The sequence below is a fragment of the Lissotriton helveticus genome, chromosome 8, assembly GCF_964261635.1.
Source record: "Lissotriton helveticus chromosome 8, aLisHel1.1, whole genome shotgun sequence".
NCBI lineage: Eukaryota > Metazoa > Chordata > Amphibia > Caudata > Salamandridae > Lissotriton > Lissotriton helveticus.
In genome coordinates, this window is record NC_136069.1 from 1,178,353,363 (window position 1) to 1,178,376,726 (window position 23,364).

Consider the following 23,364-nt stretch of genomic DNA (forward strand, 5'->3'; position numbering starts at 1 on the left):
CAGTGCCTGGGTAAATGGATGAGTGCAAGGGTAGTACCAGAGTGATTGAATGTGTGCATGTGTAGTGCCTTGGTGAATGGTCAGTATGTGAGTGAATGCATGGGTGCAATGGTAGTTCCAGGGTAAGAGGATGAGTGCATTGGTAGTGCATGAGTGAATGGAGAGATGCAACAGTAGAGCCTGGTTCAACGGATGACTTCATGAGTAGTGCCTGAGTGAATGAAAGTTTGCATAGATACACCCTGAGTGAATGGATGAGTGCAAAGGTAGTGACTGGATGATTGGATGTATGCAGGGGTAGTGCTTGGCTAAACAGATGAATGCATAGGCAGTGCCTGTCAAACTCTTACCTATGTTTCCACAGGAACGACAAGCAAGATGCAAACGCCCAACTTATCCTTGTCACCTTGTGCCCAACAGTATCAAAACGCCATTAGTGAACCGAGGAAGAGGGGATAAAAAATGATTAAACAAAAGAATCATTCCACAAAGTCTCTTCTCAAACTTAAGGTTAGTCATTCAGGAAGTTTACTAAATGTAAAAACAAAAGTACATTGAATATATTATACAATAAAGAAGAGGAATCAGTAGTGTTTTAACGATGTTTGGTCCCCCCCCAACCTGAATTAATGCTCTCTTCCTATCTGTAGCAAATTAAGCCATCTTGTAAAACAATTGCTATAATTAGCTAAGGTTAAAGAACAAAGAGCAATGAAATTTGGGCCCCAAAAGAAAATGACAATGATATGTCTTGAGGCTGTGAAATGGTACCCACCTAAATTAAGCGGGGAGGCACTCTCTGTGACCAGGTAAGCAAAATTCTCCAGCAACTAATTATATTAAAAGAATATCTTGTTATCCTTAGTGTCAGGAATACGAACTAAAGTCTTCTATATTCATATTTACAGGAACTTACCATTCAGGTACCCAAACACAGAAAAAGGCAGATCCTCAGAGACGACAGAACATTACTAAGGTAGATGCTCCTTACCTCGTACTTAAATAATTCTCTTTAGGTGCAAAAGCACAGTTAACGTACTGATGGCGGATTTTCTTTAGTTTTTTCTCTTTAGGTGAACTATAGGAAAACTGGAGCAGGAGCTGTCTCCAAAACAAGAAGCGGAGTGGAGTCCAGAGGGCAGGAGCACTGTCAAGGACACTGCCTAGCTCAAGTCAGAAGAAAAAGGAGACCAGGAAGCAGGAGCCAAGCCGAAGACACAGGCGAGCTTGCGACAGACGAAGGAGGAGAGCAGGAAGAATGAGCCACGCCAAAGACTATGCCGAGTACGCGACGGAAGGAGGAGAGGACACTGAGAGCCTGCGAGGGAACAGAACAACCCCACAAGAGAACTTGTAGGAAACCCCGAAGCAGAATAGCAAACCCCCAGAATGCTAGAATGCGAAGTTCTCTACTGGGGGAACAGGTGAGTCCTATACTCCTCCCCTGCCTATTCCCACACATTACTGAAGGTGGAATCAACAGGCTCGACAGTGCCTGGGTAAATGGATGAGTGCAAGGGTAGTACCAGAGTGATTGAATGTGTGCATGTATAGTGCCTTGGTGATGGGTAGTATGTGAGTGAATGCATTGGTGCAATGGTAGTGCCAGGGTGAATGGATGAGTGCATTGGTAGTGCATGAGTGAATGGAGGGATGCAATAGTAGAGCCTGGTTCAACGGATGACTTCATGAGTAGTGCCTGAGTGAATGAAAGTTTGCATAGATACACCCTGAATGAATGGATGAATGCAAAGGTAGTGACTGGATGATTGGATGTATGCAGGGGTAGTGCTTGGCTAAACAGATGAATGCATAGGTAGTGCCTGTCAAACTATTACCTATGTTTCCACAGGAACGACAAGCAAGATGTAAACGCCCAACTTATCCTTGTCACCTTGTGCCCAACAGTATCAAAACTCAATTAGTGAACCGAGGAAGAGGGGATAAAAAATGATTAAACAAAAGAATCATTCCACGAAGTCTCTTCTCAAACTTAAGGTTAGTCATTCAGGAAGTTTACTAAATGTAAAAACAAAAGTACATTGAGTATATTATACAATAAAGAAAAGGAATCAGTAGTGTTTTAACGATGTTTGGTTTTCCCCCCTGAATTAATCCTCTCTTCCTATCTGTAGCAAATTAAGCCATCTTGTAAAACAATTTCTATAATTATCTAGGGTTAAAGAACAAAGAGCAATGAAATCTGGGCCCTAAAAGAAAATGAAAATGATATGTCTTGAGGCTGTGAAATGGAACCCACCTAAATTAAGCGGGGAGGCACTCTCTGTGACCAGGTAAGCAAAATTCTCCAGCAACTAATTATCTTAAAAGAATATCTTGTTATCCTTAGTGTCAGGAATACTAACTAAAGTCTTCTATATTTATATTTACAGGAACTTACCATTCAGGTACCCAAACACAGAAAAAGGCAGATCCTCAGAGACGACAGAACATTACTAAGGTAGATGCTCCTTACCTCATAATTAAATAATTATCTTTAGGTGCAAAAGCACAGTTAACGTACTGCTGGCGGATTTTCTTTAGTTTTTTCTCTTTAGGTGAACTATAGGAAAACTGGAGCAGGAGCTGTCTCCAAAACAAGAAGCGGAGTGGAGTCCAGAGGGCAGGAGCACTGTCAAGGACACTGCCTAGCTCAAGTCAGAAGAAAAAGGAGACCAGGAAGCAGGAGCCAAGCCGAAGACACAGGCGAGCTTGCGACAGAATTAGGAGGAGAGCAGGAAGAATGAGCCTCGCCAAAGACTATGCCGAGTACGTGACGGAAAGAGGAGAGGACACTGAGAGCCTGCGAGGGAACAGAACAACCGCACAAGAGTACTTGTAGGAAACCCGGAAGCAGAATAGCAAACCCCCAGAATGCTAGAATGCGAAGTTCTCTATTGGGGGAGCAGGTGAGTCCTATACTCCTCCCATGCCTATTCCCGCCCATTACTGAAGGTGGGATCAACAGGCTCGACAGTGCCTGGGTAAATGGATGAGTGCAAGGGTAGTACCAGAGTGATTGAATGTGTGCATGTGTAGTGCCTTGGTGAATGGGTAGTATGTGAGTGAATGTATGGGTGCAATGGTAGTTCCAGGGTGAAAGGATGAGTGCATTGGTAGTGCATGAGTGAATGGAGAGATGCAACAGTAGAGCCTGGTTCAACGGATGACTTCATGAGTAGTGCCTGAGTGAATGAAAGTTTGCATAGATGCACCCTGAGTGAATGGATGAGTGCAAAGGTAGTGACTGGATGATTGGATGTATGCAGGGGTAGTGCTTGGCTAAACAGATGAATGCATAGGCAGTGCCTGTCAAACTCTTACCTATGTTTCCACAGGAACGACAAGCAAGATGCAAACTCCCAACTTATCCTTGTCACCTTGTGCCCAACAGTATCAAAACGCCATTAGTGAACCGAGGAAGAGGGGATAAAAAATGATTAAACAAAAGAATCATTCCACAAAGTCTCTTCTCAAACTTAAGGTTAGTCATTCAGGAAGTTTACTAAATGTAAAAACAAAAGTACATTGAGTATATTATACAGTAAAGAAAAGGAATCAGTAGTGTTTTAACGGTGTTTGGTTTTTCCCCCTACCTGAATTAATCCTCTCTTCCTATCTGTAGCAAATTAAGCCATCTTGTAAAACAATTGCTATAATTAGCTAAGGTTAAAGAACAAAGAGCAATGAAATCTGGGCCCCAAAAGAAAATGACAATGATATGTCTTGAGGCTGTGAAATGGTAGCCACCTAAATTAAGCGGGGAGGCACTCTCTGTGACCAGGTAAGCAAAATTTTACTGCAACTAATTATATTAAAATAATATCTTGTTATCCTTAATGTCAGGAATACTAACTAAAGTCTTCTATATTTATATTTACAGGAACTTACCATTCAGGTACCCAAACACAGAAAAAGGCAGATCCTCAGAGACGACAGAACATTACTAAGGTAGATGCTCCTTACCTCATAATTAAATTATTATCTTTAGGTGCAAAAGCACAGTTAACGTACTGATGGCGGATTTTCTTTAGTTTTTTCTCTTTAGGTGAACTATAGGAAAACTGGAGCAGGACCTGTCTCCAAAACAAGAGTCAGAGTGGAGTCCAGAGGGCAGGAGCACTGTCAAGGACACTGCCTAGCTCAAGTCAGAAGAAAAAGGAGACCAGGAGCCAAGCCGAAGACACAGGCGAGCTTGCGACAGAAGAAGGAGGAGAGCAGGATGAATGATCCACGCCAAAGACTATGCCGAGTACGCGACGGAAGGAGGAGAGGACACTGAGAGCCTGCGAGGGAAAAGAACATCCCCACAAGAGAACTTGTAGGAGACCCGGAAGAAGAATAGCAAACCCCCAGAATGCTAGAATGCCAAGTTCTCTATTGGGGGAGCAGGTGAGTCCTATACTCCTCCCCTGCCTATTCCCGCCCATTACTGAAGGTGGGATCAACAGGCTCGACAGTGCCTGGGTAAATGGATGAGTGCAAGGGTAGTACCAAGTGATTGAATGTGTGCATGTGTTGTGCCTTGGTGAATGGGTAGTATGTGAGTGAATGCATGGGTGCAATGGTAGTGCCAGGGTGAAAGGATGAGTGCATTGGTAGTGCATGAGTGAATGGAGGGATGCAACAGTAGAGCCTGGTTCAACGGATGACTTCATGAGTAGTGCCTGAGTGAATGAAAGTTTGCATAGATACACCCTGAGTGAATGGATGAGTGCAAAGGTAGTGACTGGATGATTGGATGTATGCAGGGGTAGTGCTTGGCTAAACAGATGAATGCATAGGTAGTGCCTGTCAAACTCTTACCTATCTTTCCACAGGAACGACAAGCAAGATGCAAACGCCCAACTTATCCTTGTCACCTTGTGCCCAACAGTATCAAAAGTACCCGGCGGGTTAAGAATAGAAATTGATCCACCAGACACTGGCCAACACCTTCCCTGAGGTAAGTAACAGCCAGTGTAAGAATTGAAATGTAGCCCCCAGACACTGGCCAACACCTTACATGAGGTAAGTATGCAGCGAAGTTAGAATAGAAATTTAGTCCCCAGAAACTAGCCAACAACTTCCCTGAGGTAAAAACCTGACATAGTAAGAATAGAAATGTAGCCTCAGACATTGGCCACCATCTTCCCTGTGGTAAGTTCCCATCAGAATAGGAACACTAGACAACACCTTCCCTGAGGTAACTACCTGGCAGAGTAAGAATAGAAATGTATCCCCTAGACACTGGCGAACACATTCCCTGAGGTAAGTACTGGGCGGAGTAAGAATTGAACATCTGGCCAACACCTTCCATGAGGTAAGTACCCAGCGAAGTTAGAATAGAAATTTGGTCCCCAGAAACTAGCCAACAACTTCCCTGAGGTAAAAACCTGGCATAGTAAAAATAGAAATTTAGCCCCAGACATTGGCCAACACCTTCTCTGTGGTAAGTACCTATCAGAATAAGAATAGAAATTTAACCCTCTGACACTAGACAACATCTTCCCGGAGGTAACTTCCTGGTGTAGTAAGAATAGAAATGTAGCCCCCAGAAACTGGCCAACACCTTCCCTCAGGTAAGAATTCAGCAGAGTAAGAATAGAAATATAGCCCTAGACACTGGCCAAAACCTTTCCTGAGGTAAGTGCATGGCCGATTAAGAATAGAAATTTAGCCGTCAGACAATGGCCAATACCTTCCTTCAGGTAAGTACCCATTGGATTAAGAATAGAAATTTAGCCTCCAGAAACTGTCCAACACCTTCCCTGAGGTATGTACCTGGCAGGGTAAGAATAGAAATGTATCCCCATATACTGGCCAACACCTTTCCTGAGGTAAGTACCCGGCAGAGTAGGTATAGAAAATCGGGCCCCCAGACACTGGTCAACATCTCCCTTGACGTAGGTACCCAGCAGAGTAAGAATAGAAATTTGTCCCCCAGACACAGGCCAACATCTTCCCTGAGGTAAGTACCCATTAGAGTAGGAATAGGAAGTCTGGCCCCAGACACTGGCCAACACCTTCCCTGAGGTAAGTACTCAGCAGAGTAAGAATAGTAATTTAGTCAATGGCCAACACCTTCCCTGAGGTAAAAACCCTGTGGAGTAAGAAGAGAAATTAAGCCCCCAGACACTGGCCAACTCCTTACCTGAGGTAACTACTTGATGGAGTAAGAATAGAAAATCTGGCCCAGGACACTGGCCAACATCTTCCCTTAGTTAAGTTCCTAGAAGAGTAAGAATAGAAAGTCTGGCTCCCAGACACTGGCCAACACCTTCTCTGAGTTAAGTACCCAGCGGAGTAAGAATAGTAATTTAGCCCAAAAGACACTGGCAAACATCTTCCCTGATGTAAGTACCCAGTGGATTAAGAATAGAAATTTAGACCCCAACCACTGGCCAACACCTTCCCTGAGGTAAGTACCCGGCGGAGTAAGAATAGAAATTTAGCACTGAGACACTGGCCAACTCCTAAACTGAGGTAAGTACTCTGTGGCATATGAATAGAAAATCTGCCTCCAGACACTGGCCAATACCTTCCCTGAGGTAAGTTCCTGTCAGTGTATGAATAGAAAGTCTGGCACCCTGACATTGGCCAACACCTTCAATGAAGTAACTACCCAGAATAGTAATAGGAATTTAGCCGCCAAACACTGACCAACAACTTCCCTGAGGTAAGTACTTAATGGATTAAGAAAATACATTTAGCTCATGGACACTGACCAACACCTTCCCTGAGGTAAGTACCCAGAAGAGTAAGAATAGAAATTTAGACACTAGGCACTGGCCAACACCTTCTCTGAGGTATGTACCCAGCAGAATAAGAATAGAAATTTAGTCCCCATACACTGGTGAACACCTTCCCTGATGTAAGCAATCAGCAGAGTAGGAATAGAAAATCTGCCCCCAGACACTGGCCAACACCTTCCCTGAGGCAAGAACCCAGCAGAGTAAGAATAGAAAATCTGGCCACAGACACTGGCCAACAACTTCCTGAGGTAAGTACAAAGCAGAGTAAGAATACAAAATCTGGCCCCAGACACTGTCAAACACCTTCCCTGAGGTAAGTGGCAGTGCCCAGTTGAATAAGAGTAAACATTTAGCCCCCACGCACTGGCCAAAACGTTCCCTTAGGTAAGAACTCGGCTGAGTAAAAATAGAAAATCTGACCTCAAACACTGGCCAACACCTTCCTTGAGGTAAGTACCCGGCAGAGTAAGAAAATTAATGTAGCCCTTACGCTCTAGCAAACTTCCTCCCTATAGGTAATTACCCTTTCAGAGTAAGAATAGAAAATCTGACCACCAGACAAAGGCCAACACCTCCACTGAGGTAAGTACCTGACAAAGTAAGGATAGAAATGTAGCCCCCAGACACCGGCCAACACCTTCCCTGAGGTAAGTACCCAGCAGAGAATGAATAGAAAATCTGGCCCCCCGACACTGGCCAACACCTTCCCTGAAGTAAGTACACAGCAGAGTAGAAATAGCAAATCTGGCCCCCAGACAGTGGCCAACACCTTCTCTGAGGTAAGTACCAGGCAGAGAAAGAATAGAAATGTTGCCCCCCAAATATTACCCAACTTCTTCACTTAGGTAAGTACCCGACAGAGTAATTATAGAAAATCTGACCTGAGGTAAGTACCCGGTGGCGTAAGAATCAAAATTTAGCCCCCAGACACTAGCCACCACCTTACCTGAGGTAAGTACCTGGCAGAGTAAGAATAGGAATTTAGCCTCCAGATACTGGAAAAAACCTTCCCTCAGGTAAGTACCCAGCAGAGTAAGAATAGAAATGTAGCCCACAGACACTAGAGAACATCTGCCCTGAGTTAATTACCCGGCAGAATAAGAATAGAAATGTAATACCTAGACATTGCCCAGTCAGCCTCGAGAGGATTTGCGGGGAGGACATGATGGCCGGAAGCTAACGGCCGTGACGGAGCCCCTCCTTCTTCTGTGTATGGCGTCCGCGGAGTGCTAGCGTCTAACACGTCTAACTCGAAGAAATAAACGGCACTGAACGTTTGTTTTGTGCATTTAAGCGAGCTTAGAGGGAAAAGCTTACTAAAGTTTGCGCCCGAGATTCCTTTTCTTCACCAGTTGCGACGGTCGTAGGCATCCCCCTGCAGTAGAGCGGATGGTCCCGGGTGGATGCAGCGGTGAGTCGGTGGTGCTGGCGTGGTGTAAGGAACTTGGAGCCGCTAGATCTTGGCGACAGGCTCACAGGAGATTGACTTCCAGGACTGGAGGGTCTGGGTCTGCTGGACGGGAAGTTTACCAGGCTGTCGGAACTGTCAGGTTTGTCTTCACCACCGGTAAGCCTCTTAATACAACCAAATATTCAAATAGATGCACGCGGTTGGAAGACAAGCTATGCATCCTCGGTGCAAGTAACTGTGGGGGGCTTTGGGCTCAGACCTCTACAAATCCACACAAATTGGTATAAAACAGGTTTCTTATAGCCAGCACTGGTACCTGGATCGGGTCTCCTGCATGGAGGAGGGAGACCACGGTGCTGCTAGTGTCAGTATTCAGCCAAAAAACTGTTTGGGTGATCGTGGCTGTGAGTTTGATACTACTGCTTCCCGGGTTGGGGTTACTTGCTACACATTACGAAATCGCGCTGCGAACACGAATACCAACGCTGTAACAATCTCTTCAAAATCATCAATTTCCCCACCGGTGATACAATTGAAGGCTAGAGTCAGGAGAGGCAAGATAAGTCTTGGCGGGGCGGATACTCCCCCAGGTAAGGGGAAAAATAAGAAAGTGAGAGCTGGTACATTGGGAGGGTTTTCTAGCCTGCCTAAGGTTACACCATCATTGCCCAAGGTTACACCATCATTAAAATCGTACCATAAGGTCTTATCCACTAGTAGTACAGATCAGGGAGAAAAGATGGCAGCAACTGGTCCCACAACCACCACAGGCACTGTAACCACTACTAGCACCGTGAACACCGCAAGTTGCGCCGCAAGTAATGCCACAAGCAATATGCCTAAAAGTATTATAAGTGCTAAAAACACTATTAGTGCTACAAGAACGACAGGCAAGGTAGCAGTGGAGGGCCTTGCGAGGGGGGACATAATTAGTGCCTCCACGCTTCCTGTACTTCCCATACCTCCCACACCCAGCCCATCTAGCTCAATAGACCCTATAGACTCACCATCTCACTTTACTTCTTCCCCAATACAGGATATAGTACATCCAACAATAGAACTGTCAAATAGTTTCTCAGCTCTGGCTATTCAAGACGTGGCACAAGATGGTGAGGCTGAGCAGGCGTTGCAAGACAGTAGGAAAGCTGGGGAGGACAATTTAGGAGAGGAAGATCTATCTGCAGCCATAGCAATACCTAAGGATGACATACCTGTAGTCAATCGCACAGATAATATTCCCATAACGCCAGTTGCAATGACAGTTCCTGGAACATTGGCGGATATATTACTAGGGCTAAAAGAGGATATATCTCAGAAGCAAACCAGAATGCGATTCAGGCTTCCTGTGAGACACTTGCTCGGAAGGTGGAGGAGGTGGCATCGAGGACGGATGCATTAGAGATGGAGCTGACAAAAATTAAGGAGGCCATAGGTGCCACCACAATGGCTTTTGATAAACTTGCCCAACAGAACCGGGAGATGAGGGATGACATAGATAGGTTAGAAAACCATATGAAAAAGAACAAATTAACATTTTTGAATGTTCCTGAGGACATTGAGGGCAGTGATATTAAGGCATTCATAGTAGCGCTCTTAAAAACAACAGTGCTAAAGGAATCCCCCGAAGTGGATTTGGATTTATTAGCCGATATTCAGCGGGTCCATTGTGATCCATATAGGAGGAAACCAGGCAAAGAGCATCTCAGGAAAATACTGGTAAACTTCCTAACTTATGCCATTAAAGAAAAGATTCTATCACTGGCCCTCAAAACAGGCCACATAAAATCATCATCCTTCTCCAGTCCATTCACATTTATGATCCGTTCGGATGTCTCATCTATAACAGCTACTAAACAATGGGAGTTGGGCAAGAGGGCGGCAATATTTAATTCATTGGGGGCCCATGCCCAGCTGAAGTTCCCCGCTTCACTCCGTGTAATGTGGAGTAATCATATGCACATTATACGTCATGTGGAGGAAGCAGATGCTCTGATTGAGAAAATAAGGTCTGGCAGTGAAGGGGGGAAGTAGAGTATTGGTAAGCAGCTGGATAGGGGTAAGATATAGGGTATAGCTTAAGAGTACCATTGAATTCTCTGCTAGAAATATGCTATAGGCCCTATATCTGCCATATCCTACCTTCCTCTTAGCATGTATCCCACAAAAAATGTCCACACTTTAGAGCATAATCACCAAGGTTTTGAAAATCTAAATTCAATCAGCACAAATTTTTCTTTTTCTTTTTCAACTATACACGGGGGGGGGGGCACCGCCAAAGGGCATATGCCAAGGAAGAAAGGGAGGGTTCTCCAGGGTAGGATGGGGGTTCTGGGGTCATGGAGGCAGGGGGTGGGTGGAGGGGGGTGCGGGGGGGGGTGTCCGGTGGGGTAAAAAACAAAAATTAAGTTCTCATCACACTCACCACTCACCACTCACCAGATTCTAGCTGGGAGGGCTACCCCATTAACCATTTGTGGTTTTGGGCGCTGGGTAAGGGGAAAATTTAATGACTAATAATAAGGTTTCCTACATCTCCTGGAATGTTAACGGGCTCCGCTGTCCCAGAAGACGAAGGCTAGTCTTGAAGTATATAGAACAATCGCAGGCCAAAATAGTTCTTCTCCAAGAAACCCATTTAAGTTGTATTGAGGGTAATGAGATTTTTGGTAAACTAAGATGGGTGAGGGCCTTTTGTTGCTCTGGGCAGACGGTTGTAAATAAGGGGGTTGCAATCTTGATAAAGGTTGGGACAGGAGGTTCCATTAGATCAACATCAACGGATCACACAGGAAGATGGGTCATGGCTCAGTTAGATTTTAGCGGAAATTTGCAGACTATTATTTCTTATTATGGTCCTAACATAGACTATCCTACCCACCTACTTAAAGTTCAATTTAATCTGGTGGAGCTTAGATCACCCATTATTATTGGGGGGGACTTTAACGTCCTGCTTGACCCCAGGCAGGATCGTTCCAATTATTGTAAGCATGTGACCGCACCGTGATCTAGGCGTGCCATGGCCAATATGATGAACGAGCTTGGGCTAATTGACGCTTGGAAGGTCAAGGGTGGGTCAGCACCAGGATATACCTATTTCAGTAAAAAGCATGGTCACGCGTCAAGGTTGGATTATATCTTAGTAAATAGGCAATGTTTAGAGATCTTGGAGAATATAAGAATCTTACCTACTATTATATCTGATCACGCACCCATCAAGTTCTCGGTTTTGACTAATAGGGTTCCAATTACGGTATCACCTAGATGGACCCTAAAAAGGTCCGCACTGTACAGTCAAGATATAGTTACATCTGTTAAATTATCTATAGAGAATTATTTTACTGATAATGTTCGCTCTACTCTTCCCGAGTACGTTTGGGATGCCTGGAAAGCACATATAAGAGGTCATCTTCATAGTCTAATTTGTTCGGAAAATAGGGAGGAGGCAGGAAATTTAAAACTTTAGAGAATAAAATAACTGCGCTAGAGAACGCTTGACTGGGTACACAACAACCAAACTTAACACGGTTACTAGACGAGTTGGAACTCCTCAGATCAGAATATAGAGGGCTACTAGATCAAAAAATAAAGGCTCAATGGGCCGTTCATGCTATGGATAATTATGAGTATGGGGAGAGAGCCGGTGCAGTCCTGGCAAGTAAGATTAGAATGGACCGGGTGCGGAACAATATAGACAGGTTAATGATTGATGACCAGGGGAATATATCCTGCAAACAGAAAGATATGGAAGATCATTTGCTCTCTATGTTCTCTAAACTCTATGAGGAAGAACCATCTTCAACACATGAGAACTCCGCACAATGGTTGGAGAGTAAGGCCCTGCCTAGCTTGACCGATGAAGGTAGAACCATTTTTAATGCACAAGTTACTACTTGTGTAACGATATATCTGTAAGAGACATTAGTTAGTGATAGATTCCTTACCTTAGAATATCCCCAGGCATCAGACTGGATCCGGAAAATTTTGCGTAGCAATACCCCTGCGCGCCGGCAGGCGTCGTCCGCGGCTCTGCGTCCGTTGTCGGCGTCGTTAGCGTCGGAATGACGTCATCGGAGTACTTAGACGCCACCCATGCACGCTGACGTCAGTTCTGATACACAGCTTTTCCGTGCCAGATACGCAGAGCCATGATAGAACCAACACTGGTGCCATGAAACTAGGGCCCTGAAAGGGGATGACCTTAACCCTAGATATCGGTTCGCAGAATGGGGAGGATGGGTGAGTCGGTAAGGAATCTATCACTAACTAATGTCTCTTACAGATATATCATTATACAAGTAGTAACTTGTGCATCTGAAAGAGACACGTTAGTGATAGATTCCTTACCTTAGAATAGATACCCCAGCAATACCAACCCCGGTGGTGGGTCTGCGAACCAATAATCACACCAGAAAGTCCTGGAGGACGGAACGGCCAAAGAAGCCATCCCTCCAGACTTGGCTGTCCAGGCAGTAGTGTCTTGCAAACGTGTATAGTGAGGCCCATGTAGCTGCCTGGCAAATGTCCTGTAAGGGCACTCCTCGGCCCAGGGCAGTGGTAGTCGCCGTGGCCCGAGTGGAATGAGCCCTCAGTCCAACAGGGGGCTCCTTCTTAGCCAAGGAGTAATACGCCTGGATACACAAGATGATCCACCGAGAGATGGTCCTCTTGTGCACCGCCTTTCCCTTCTTAGCGGCCACGTAACCAACAAATATTTGGTCATCCACCCGGAACTGGCATGTGCGATCCAGATAGAAAGAGAGCGCACGTTTTGGGTCCAGACGGTGGAGCCTCTCTTCCTCCTTCAAGGGATGCGGAGGCGGAAAGAAGGTGGGCAATGTAATGGACTGCCCGATGTGGAAGGCCGTGACAACCTTGGGCAAGAAAGAGGGTCTTGTCCACAACACAACCTTGTCTGAATGGACAGAGAGGAAAGGAGGAGTGGAAGAAAGAGCCTGGAGCTCACTCACTCTCCTGGCAGAGGTGATGGCAACCAGGAAAGCAGTCTTCAAAGTAAGAAGACGGAGAGGACAGTTATGGAGCGGCTCAAAGGGAGCACACATTAGGTAAGTAAGAACAAGGTTCAAGTCCCACTGGGGCATCACGAAAGGAACAGGAGGGAACATGTGTGTGATGCCCTTCAAAAACCTATTTACAATAGGGGACTTGAACAAAGAAGGCTGATCAGGTAGCCTTAAGAAGGAGGAAAGGGCAGAAAGGTAGCCCTTGATAGTGCCCAGAGCAGAGCCCTGCTGGGCAAGAGAAAGAAGGAAGAGGAGTACCTCAGAAAGGGGTGCAGAGAGTGGATCCACAGCCTTTGCTGTGCACCATGCCACAAATCTGTTCCACCTGCAGGCGTATACCGACTTTGTGAAGGGACGCCTGGCTGCCAGAAAGACATTACAGATTTCAGGAGGCAAGTCAAATGGCCTCAACTGTCGCCGCTCAATCTCCAAGCTTGTAGGTGGAGACTGGACAGGTTCGGGTGGAGGACCGTCCCCTGCTGCTGCGACCGAAGGTCCTCCCGAAGAGGCAGACGAATCAGGGGATCGACTGACATGCTGAGTAGCTCGGGATACCAGTATCTTCGTGCCCAGTCCGGAGCCACAAGGATAACCTGGGCCCGGTCGCGCCTGATCTTCTTCAGCACTCTGGGCAGAAGTGGTATAGGCGGAAAGGTGTACAATAGACCGTAACTCCACTCGCGACGAAAAGCGTCTCCGAGCGAGTGCCGCCTTGGAAATTCCAACGCGCAGAACTGATGACATTGCGCGTTCTCTTCTGTGGCGAATAGATCTAACCAAGGCTCTCCCCACTGCTGAAAGAGGCCTTGCGCCACGTCCGAATTCAGACGCCATTCGTGATCCATCATGCACCGAGGGCTGAGTTCGTCCGCCCTGGCGTTCAGAGAACCAGCCAGGTGTTGAATCACCAGGGTCACGCCCTGATGTTCCAGCCACTGCCAGAGGCGCAGAGCCTCCTGGCAAAGGGTCCACGACCCCACCCGACCTGTTTGTTGCAGTACCACATGGCGGTGGTGTTGTCCGTGAACACCTGCAATACACTCCCCCGGACCGAGGGGAGGAATGCCTTCAGTGCAAGCCGGATCGCCTGCAGCTCCAGAAGGTTGATATGGAGCCGGTACTCCGCCGGAGACCAGAGGCCTCTTAACTCCGCCTCTCCAATGTGGCCCCTCAGCCCAGGAGGGACGCGTCCGTCACAACTACGTGCTCCGGCTGGGGTAGGGAGAGGGATCTGCCGCAGACCCAGTCGCGGTCCGTGAGCCACCACTGCAACTGTCTTGCAGTGCCCTCCGAGATCAAGACATGGTCTGACAAGTTGCCCTGATGCTGGGCCCACTGAAACTTCAGGTCCCACTGCAGAGCCCTCATCCGCCACCTGGCGTGATGCACCAGAAGGATGCAGGAGGCCACCAGCCCCAGGAGCCACAGCGTCAACCTGACCAAGACTCGGGATAAAGGCTGAAAGATCGGAATCAGAGCCTGAATATCCCGAACCCGTTGTTCCGGAGGATAAACCCGAAACTGCACCGAGTCCAGAACCGCTCCGATGAAGAGGAGCTTTTGAGAGGGACACAGGTGTGACTTCTGCACGTTGATGGAGAACCCCAGCAATTGCAGGAGGTTGGCCGTAGTCTGGCTGTGGCTGACGACTGTCTGGGGCGAGCCCGCCTTCAACAACCAGTCATCGAGGTAGGGGAAGACTGACACCCCTAACCTGCGCAGATGAGCTGCGACCACCGCCATCACTCTCGTGAACACCCGTGGGGCGCTGGTAAGGACGAAGGGGAGCACGATAAACTGAAAGTGCTCGTGTCCTACCGTGAACCGCAGGTAACGCCGGTGGGCCTGCAGGACGGGGATGTGAAAATAAGCATCCTGCAAGTCCAACGCTACCATCCAGTCTCCAGGGTCCAGGGCAGCTAAGACCTGAGCCAAAGTCAGCATCTTGAACTTCTCCTTCCGGAGGACGTTCTGGAGGTCCAAAATAGGGCGGAGGCCCCCTTTGCCCTTCTTGGGTACCAGAAAGTAGTGGGAGTAACAACCACACCCTACTTCTGGCCCAGGAACGCGCTCGATGGCCCCCTTGGCCAAGAGGGCCATGACTTCCTCTTGCAGAAGTTGCAAGTGATCCCCCGACACGCGGTGGAATTGCGGTGGCATGGCTGGAGGGGTCGCCTCGAAGGGGAGGGAGTAGCCCCTTCGGACGATTTGCAACACCCACCTGTCCAATGTGACAGTGCGCCAGTGGAAGAGGTGATGGCGAACCCTGCCTCCCATTGGCGTCACATGGGCCTGAAAACACAGACTAGGAAGGTTTTGAGGCAGGCGCTGCGGGGGTAGGTGTAGACTGGCCTCGCCGTTGTCCCCGACTGCCGCCACGGCGGTTTCCACGGCCGCCACCATGCTGTGGAACATTCTGCGGTTATGTGGCTGGCAGCACGTGTGGGGGCGCCTCTTCCGTGGCCACAAAAGGAGCGAAAGGCACCCGATTGCTGGCGTGTGGCCGAGAGGCCCAAGGACTTGGCCTTAGCCCTGGAGTCCTTAAAACGCTCAAGCGCATGGTCTGCCTTGTTGCCAAAGAGGTGACGGCCATCGAACGGCATGTCCAGGAGAGTGGCCTGGACATCGGCCGAAAATTTGGTGGACCTCAACCAGGTGTGGCCTCGAACCGCCACCGTCGTTGCCATCGCCCTGCCCAGTGAGTCCGTGGTATCCAGCCCACACCAGATGGAATATCGTGCTGCATCTCGACCCTCCGCAAGGGCTTGGGCGAGTTTAGTCTGGACCTCCTCCGGACATTGTGGCAGCACGTCCGCGACCGTGTCCCACTGGGTGTGGGTGTAGCAGTCCCAAACTCAGGGACGAGAACACCTTCTTCCCGAACTGTTCATACTTCTTGGATTCCCGATCGGGCGGAGCCGTCAGGAATGCGGTCTGGGAAGTAGAGGCCTACTCGGGGTGGGATGGGTAGACAAAAAGCAAGGGTCGCCCGGGGCCGGGCGGTAGCGTCTGGCCACGTTCCTATCCACAGGTGGACTTGGCGGGCTTGGACAGGGTGCCCACAAGAACGTCACACAAGGCCTCATTAAACGGCAGCAGAGGCTCAGTGGAGCTTGCCTGCGGTTTAAGGACCTCAGTGAGGAGGTTAGTCCTCACGGCCACGACGGGGAGCTCAAGGTGTAAGGCCTTGGCCTCCTGCGTCAACACTACACTGTAAGCAGCCCCCTCCTCCGTAGTCATGGTGGGAGGGGAGACAAATCCAGTGTCTGGCGAAGTGTCAAGTCCACTGGCCTCCCCAAGCTCATATGTCCACTCCTCTTGAGACTGGCACTCTTGTGCCAGAGGGTCCGCAGACCCCTACCAATTACCCTCATCACCCATCTCCTGCAGATCAGGGTCAACAGATGGGGCCGGCTCGTGGAAATAGAAATCTCTAAAGGCCGTCGGGAGCGGCGCCAAGCGGCGCCGCTCCGTCGCAAGAGCCGGACCGAGGGGAGGATTGGGGACGGCGTCCACAGTGGGCGCCGGGGGCCACACCCGCTAAGCCGGCGCCGGTGAGGTCGATCGGCGACGACCCGGATCCGGAAGCGGCTCCAGTGAGGTCCTGCGGCGCCGGGACCAAATCGCCAGCGGTGCCGGGGCCGAAGCACCCGACGGCGTCGGAGCCGAAGCACCTGACCCGGTAGGGCCTCAAGCCGGGGCCGTTGGGCCCGGAGGCGCCACGGGACCCGGCTGAGAAGGGAGGGACCTCATGGCCATGAGGTACCGCTTGACCTCCTCTGGCGTCGCGTCATGCCCAGGGACCCGAAGGTGTGGGGCAGGCGGCGATGCCTGCGACTCCGTCGGAGCCGCGTGGGTGGTGTCACCCGAACCCCTGGCCGCATCGTGCGAGCGTCAGGGTGGGTCGGAGGAACGATGACATCTCTCTGACCTCTCATGCCTCTTACCTGAGGACTTGGATCCTGATGACCGATGTCCACTCCCGGAGCTGCGAGGACTCGACCCCGCGACAGGTCCCTCGACCTCCTGTGGGACCGGGACCTGGAGCGACGCAGGGCCGACTGCCGGAACTCGAGCCGCTTGCGGGATCGCTCCCGCCTAGCTTTAGACTTCAGGGCCCGGCAGTTGGAGCAGGTGCGGTCGTCGTGGTCGAGGCCTAAACACTTGAGGCACCGGCGATGGGGGTCGGTAACAGACATCAGTCGGTCGCACTTGGAGCAGGGTTTAAACCGGGCATCCCTACCGTCAGCGTCGGAGTGGAAGACTCGAGTAAAGAAATGGTCAAAAGATCAAAAAAGTTTAGTAAAAAAATGACTAAGGGGTAGAGCTTCTCCGGATCTGCGCTAGCTGGCGCGGAAAAAAGAAGAACTGGCGTCAGCGCGCATGGGCGGCGTCTAAGTACTCCGATGACGTTATTCCGGCACTAACGACGCGGACGACGGATGCGGAGCCGCGGACGATGCCTGCCGGCGCGCAGGGGTATTGCTACGCATAATTTTCCGGATCCAGTCTGACGCCTGGGGATATTCTAAGGTAAGGAATCTATCACTAACGTGTCTTTTTCAGATAGTCCCTTCACTGAGGAAGAGGTTAGGAATCATATAAAAAAAATTTAAAAATAACAAAGCAGCAGGGCCTGATGCCCTCCCTGGCGAAGTTTATAACATTTTTCATGAGAGTCTGGTACCAAGACTATGTGAATCATTCAATTACGTTTATAGTCAAAGGGGCAGGATACCAGCATCCTGGAAGAAGTCCATCATTGTACTCATCTTAAAGCCAGGGAAGGACCCCCTTAATGCAGACTCATATAGACCCATCTCCCTGCTAAACGCTGACTACAAAATCTTTACCAGTGTTTTGGCAGGGAGATTGGCTAAATGTGTTCCACAACTCATCAGTTCGGACCAGAAAGGTTTTGTGCCCGGAAGATACATTCATGAGTTGAATCTGCAGTTGATTGGAAGCATAGATCTAGCGGTGGCACGGTCGGAGCCCTTGGCGGTAGCTGCATATGATGCCGTGAAGGCCTTCGACCGCGTCAACTGGCGATTTTTGTGGAATGTACTTAGGGTAATGGGTTTTGGCGAGACCTTTATCCAAACCATGAGAGGGTGCAATGAGGGTGCCTCAGCGGAAATTCTATTGAATGGTCTTTTAACATCAAGCTTCAATATTGGGAGGGGTACCAGGCAGGGGTGCCCCATCTCGCCCCTTCTTTTTGGCATTTATATTGAGCCGTTGGCACAAGCATTGAGGAATGACGAGACAATTACACCCTTTAAATACAAGGATTTGAGTTGTAAGCTTGCCTTATATGCTGATGATCGTTTGATTTATACCTCCAACCCTGCGGAAGTATTCCCTAGGGTGGAGATGATAATGGCTGATTTCGGCCTCCATTCGGGATATCAAATAAACAACTTGAAAACAGAAATCATGTGTTGGGGGATAGATAATTGGGAAGGTCCTTGTAGCAGCCAGTTCAGATATCTGGGAATTATTATCACTTCAGATATTAATAACATAGTTCAAACCAACACAAAGAAACTATGTAAGGATATTGACCAGCTCTTCTCCAGATGGCAGAACCTTCCCCTTACAATATATGGCCGAGTCAACCTGGTCAAGATGATAATTCTGCCTAAGTTAACCTATTTGTTTAACTCAATACCCCTCATTTTTTCAGATAAAATCTTAGCGAATATTCAGGGAAAGATCGGCAGTTTTATTTGGGCTAAAAAAAATCCAGGTTATCTTGGAAAAAGCTGAAAAGAAGATTATTAAAGGGGGGGCTAGCACTCCCAGATATAAATTGGTATGCTTTATCTTTCCAGTTGAAAATTATCCGATGTCTTCTTTCATGCCCTGACGATTCTAATTGGGGGAGGATTCAGAATATAATGGTAGGTCAAGAGGGAGGCGAGTCCGGGTATCTATATAAATTTGAAGCAGTAAAATTCTACAAAAAAGTACGCCTAAAGGTTTTAAAATCAGCTCTTTTTGTATGGAACAAAGTTAAAGCAATATGGAGCATCAAATATTATTCTGAGTGTGCTCCAATCTGGGAATCTCCAGGTTTACCCCCATGCCTTAGGGATAGCCTGTCCCTTCCTATTAGGAGAGCAGGAATAAGTATCTGGTCTGATTTAATAACATCAGAAGGGGTTCTTCCGTGGGAGGTACTGAGATCTAGGATAGGGGACTCTCTCTCTAGATTTAAATACACCCAACTCTGCTCCTGGTTCATGGCCGAGAAAGAGAACATCGGTGGTAACTGGGAAATCGAGCGTGCTCTCCTATCTCCAGGGCCTAGGAAGAAGGAAGTCGGGCTCTGGTATAGGAAAATGCTGGAATTGGAGGATTTGCAGTCCCCCCCATTATAAGGGGTTTGGAACTCTACTAGGCTGGAGGCAGACTCAGCTACTTTGTATGATAACTCTCTTAAAGTACTTTATAAATATGTCAGGACAGTCTCTCTCAAAAAAAATCACTTCTACACTATAAACAGGCTCTATTATTCACCGAAAAAGCTGGCGAAGTTTGTAAACCCATCTCCTCTCTGTCCAAGATGTGGACTCATAGAAGCGGATGATATTCACATCTTTTATGACTGTCCGGTAGTGGGACCCTTCTGGGGTAGAGTGGAGAGGGCTATTGGGAGTATTTTTAAAACAAAATTATACTTGAACTTAGCCAGAGTCATGTTTGGTCTGGATGCAGAGCTCATTGCTGGATTGAGGGAGACACAAGTTGTTTTATTCTTTTCTTTCATTTTTATTGCTCGAAGAGAAATTTGTAAGATCTGGAAGGATGCCAGCCCTCCATTATATGAAAATTGGCTTTGAGCTACACGTAGAATTGCACGTTTAGAATTACAATCAACTCACAATGTAAATATCACGGTGTGGAAAGCTTTTATGGAATGGGGGAAAGCAATGAGGCTGTTATAGTATATGCAAGGTCCAATGATTACACCATGCCTCGGTATAAAAAGGCAGGCCGGGTTGGCCCCAGGCGAATATAAGAACTCCGGCCCGGGGCGCCCAGGATAAGATTGCGCCATGGGAGACAATTTGCACTCGTTAGTGGTGAGATGAGGACTTTAAAAAAATTAATTAGAAAAAGAAATGTAATACCTAGACAGTGGCCAACACCATCCCTCAGGTAAGTGCACAGTCGATTGAGAATATAAATTCAGCCACAAACACTGGCCAACACCTTCACTGGGGTAAGTACCCGGCAGAGAAAGAATAGAAAATCTGGCCCCCATACACTGGCCAACACCATCCTTGAGGTAAGTACCCGGCAGAGTAAGCAAATACATTTAGCCCCTAGACTCTAGCAAACTTCCTCCCTATAGGTAATTACCCTTTCAGAGTAAGAATAGAAAATCTGACCACCAGACAATGGCCAACACCTCCGCTGAGGTAAGTACCTGACAAAGTAAGGATAGAAATGTAGCCCCCAGACACTGGCCAACACCGTCCCTGTGGTAAGTACCCAGCAGAGAATGAATAGAAAATCTGTCCCCAGACACTGGCCAACACCTTCCCTAGGTAAGTACATGGCAGAGTAGAAATAGCAAATCTGGCCCCCAGACAGTGGCCAACACCTTCTCTGAGGTAAGTACCAGGCTGAGAAAGAATAGAAATGCTGCCCCCAAATATTACCCAACTTCTTCACTTAGGTAAGTACCCAACAGAGCAATTATAGAAAATCTGACCTGAGGTAAGTACCCGGTGGCGTAAGAATCAAAATTTAGCCCCCAGACACTGGCCACCACCTTCCCTGAGGTAAGTACCTGGCAGAGTAAGAAAAGAAATTAACCTCCAGATACTGGAAAAAACCTTCCCTCAGGTAAGTACCCAGCAGAGTAAGAATAGAAATGTAGCCCCCAGACACTAGAGAACATCTGCCCTGAGTTAAGTACCCGGCAGAATAAGAATAGAAATGTAATCCCTAGACAGTGGCCAACACCATCCCTCAGGTAAGTGCACGTTCGATTAAGAATATACATTTAGCCACAAACACTGGCCAACACCTTCACTGAGGTAAGTACCAGGCAGAGAAAGAATAGAAAGTTGTCCCCAGACACTACCCAACTTCTTCCCTTAGGCTAGTACCAGGCAGAGTAAGAATAGAAAGTCTTACCCCAGACACTGGCTAACACCTTCATTGACGTAAGTACAGAGCAGAGTAAGAATAGAAATGTATTCCCCAGACACTGGCCAACACATTCCCTGAGGTAAGTACCGGGCGGAGTAAGAATGGAAAATCTTGCCCCAGGCACTGGCCAACAGCTTCCCCGAGGTAAGCATACAGTGGTGTAAGAATTGAAATGCAACCCCCATACACTGGCAAGCACCTTCCCTCACGTAAGTACCTGGCAGAGTAAGAATAGAAATTTAGCCTCCAGATACTGAAAAATACCTTCCCTCTGGTAAGTATTCATCAGAGTAACAAAATAAATGTATCCCCCAGATACTGGCCAACACCTTCCCTGAGGTAAGTATCCAGCAGGATAAGAATAGAAATGTACACCCATATATTGGCCAACACCTTCCCTGATGTAAGTACCCGGCAGAGTACGAATAGAAAATCTGGCCCTACAATCTAGACAATACCTTTTCTGGGGTAAGTACCGGCTTAGTAAATATAGAAATTTCAGCACCCTGTGGTAAGTACCCAGCAGAGTAAGAATAAAAATTTAGCCCCCAGACACTGGCCAACACCTTCCCTGAGTTCAGTACCCGGCGGAGTAAGAATAGAAATGTAATCTCTAGAAACTGGCCAACACCATCCCTGAGGTAAGTGCCCGGTCACTGGGAATATAAATTTAGCCACCGACACAGGCAATCACCTTCACTTAGGTAAGTACCCAGCAGAGTAAAAATAAAAAATCTGGCCCCAGACACTGGCCAACATCATCCCTGAGTTAAGTACCCGGCAGAGTAAGAATAGAAATCTAGCCACCAGATACTGGCCAACACCTTCCCAGACATAAGTACCCGGCGGAGTAAGAATAGATATTTAGCCCCCAGAAACTGGACAACACCTTACATGAGGTAAGTACGCAGCAGAGTAAGAATAGAAACTCTGCCCCCTAGTCACAGGCCTACACCTTCCCTGAGGTAAGTACCCAGCTGAGTAGGAATTTGAAGTCTGGCCCCCAGACACTGGCCAACACCTTCTCAGAGGTAAGCACTCAGGACAGTAGGAATATTGATTTAGACCCCAGCCACTGGCCAACACCTTTATTGTGGAAAGTACCCAGCGGAGTAAGATTAGAAATTTGGCCCCCAGACCCTGGCCAACTCCTTACCTGAGGTAACTACTCGGTGCAGTAAGTATAGAAAATCTGATCCCCAGACCCTGGCCAACACCTTCCCTGAGTTAAGTTCCCAGTGGAGTAAGAATAGAAAGTCTGGCGACCAGACGCTGGCCAACATCTTCCCTGAAGTAAGTACCTTGTGGAATTGGAATAGAAATTAAGCCCCCAGACACTGGCGAACACCTTCCCTGAGGTAAGAACCCAGCACAGTAGGAATAGAAAATCTTGCCCCAGACACTGGCCAACACCTCCCATGAGTTAAGTACCCGGCATAGTATGAATAGAAACTTAGCCCCAGACACTGGCCAACACCTTCCCTGAGGTAAGTACTCGGTAGAGTAAGACTAGAAAATCTGGCCCCTGGATACTGGCCAATTCCTTCCCTGAGGTAAGTACCTGGCAGAGTAAGCTTAGAAAGTCTGGCCACCTGACACTGGCCAACACCTTCACTTAGGCAAGTAACTAGGAGAATAAGAATAGAAAATCTTGCCCCAGACACGGGCCAACACCTACTCTGAGGTAAGTACCCAGCAGGATAAGAATAGAAATTTTGCCCAAAGACACCATCCAACACCTTCTCTAAGGTAGATACCTGGCATAATACGAACAGAAATTCAGACCCAGAAACTGGCAAACACCTTCCCTGAGGTAAGTAACCAGCAGAGTAATAATAGAAAGTCTGGCCCTCGGACATTGATTAATATCTTCCCTGAGGTAAGTACCCAGTGGAGTAAGAATAGAAATGTTGCCCCAGACACTGTCAAACACCTTAAATGACGTAAGCACTTGGCAGAGTACGCATTGAAACTTAGACTCCAGACACTGGCTGACACCTTCCATGAGGTAAGTACCCAGCAGAGTAAG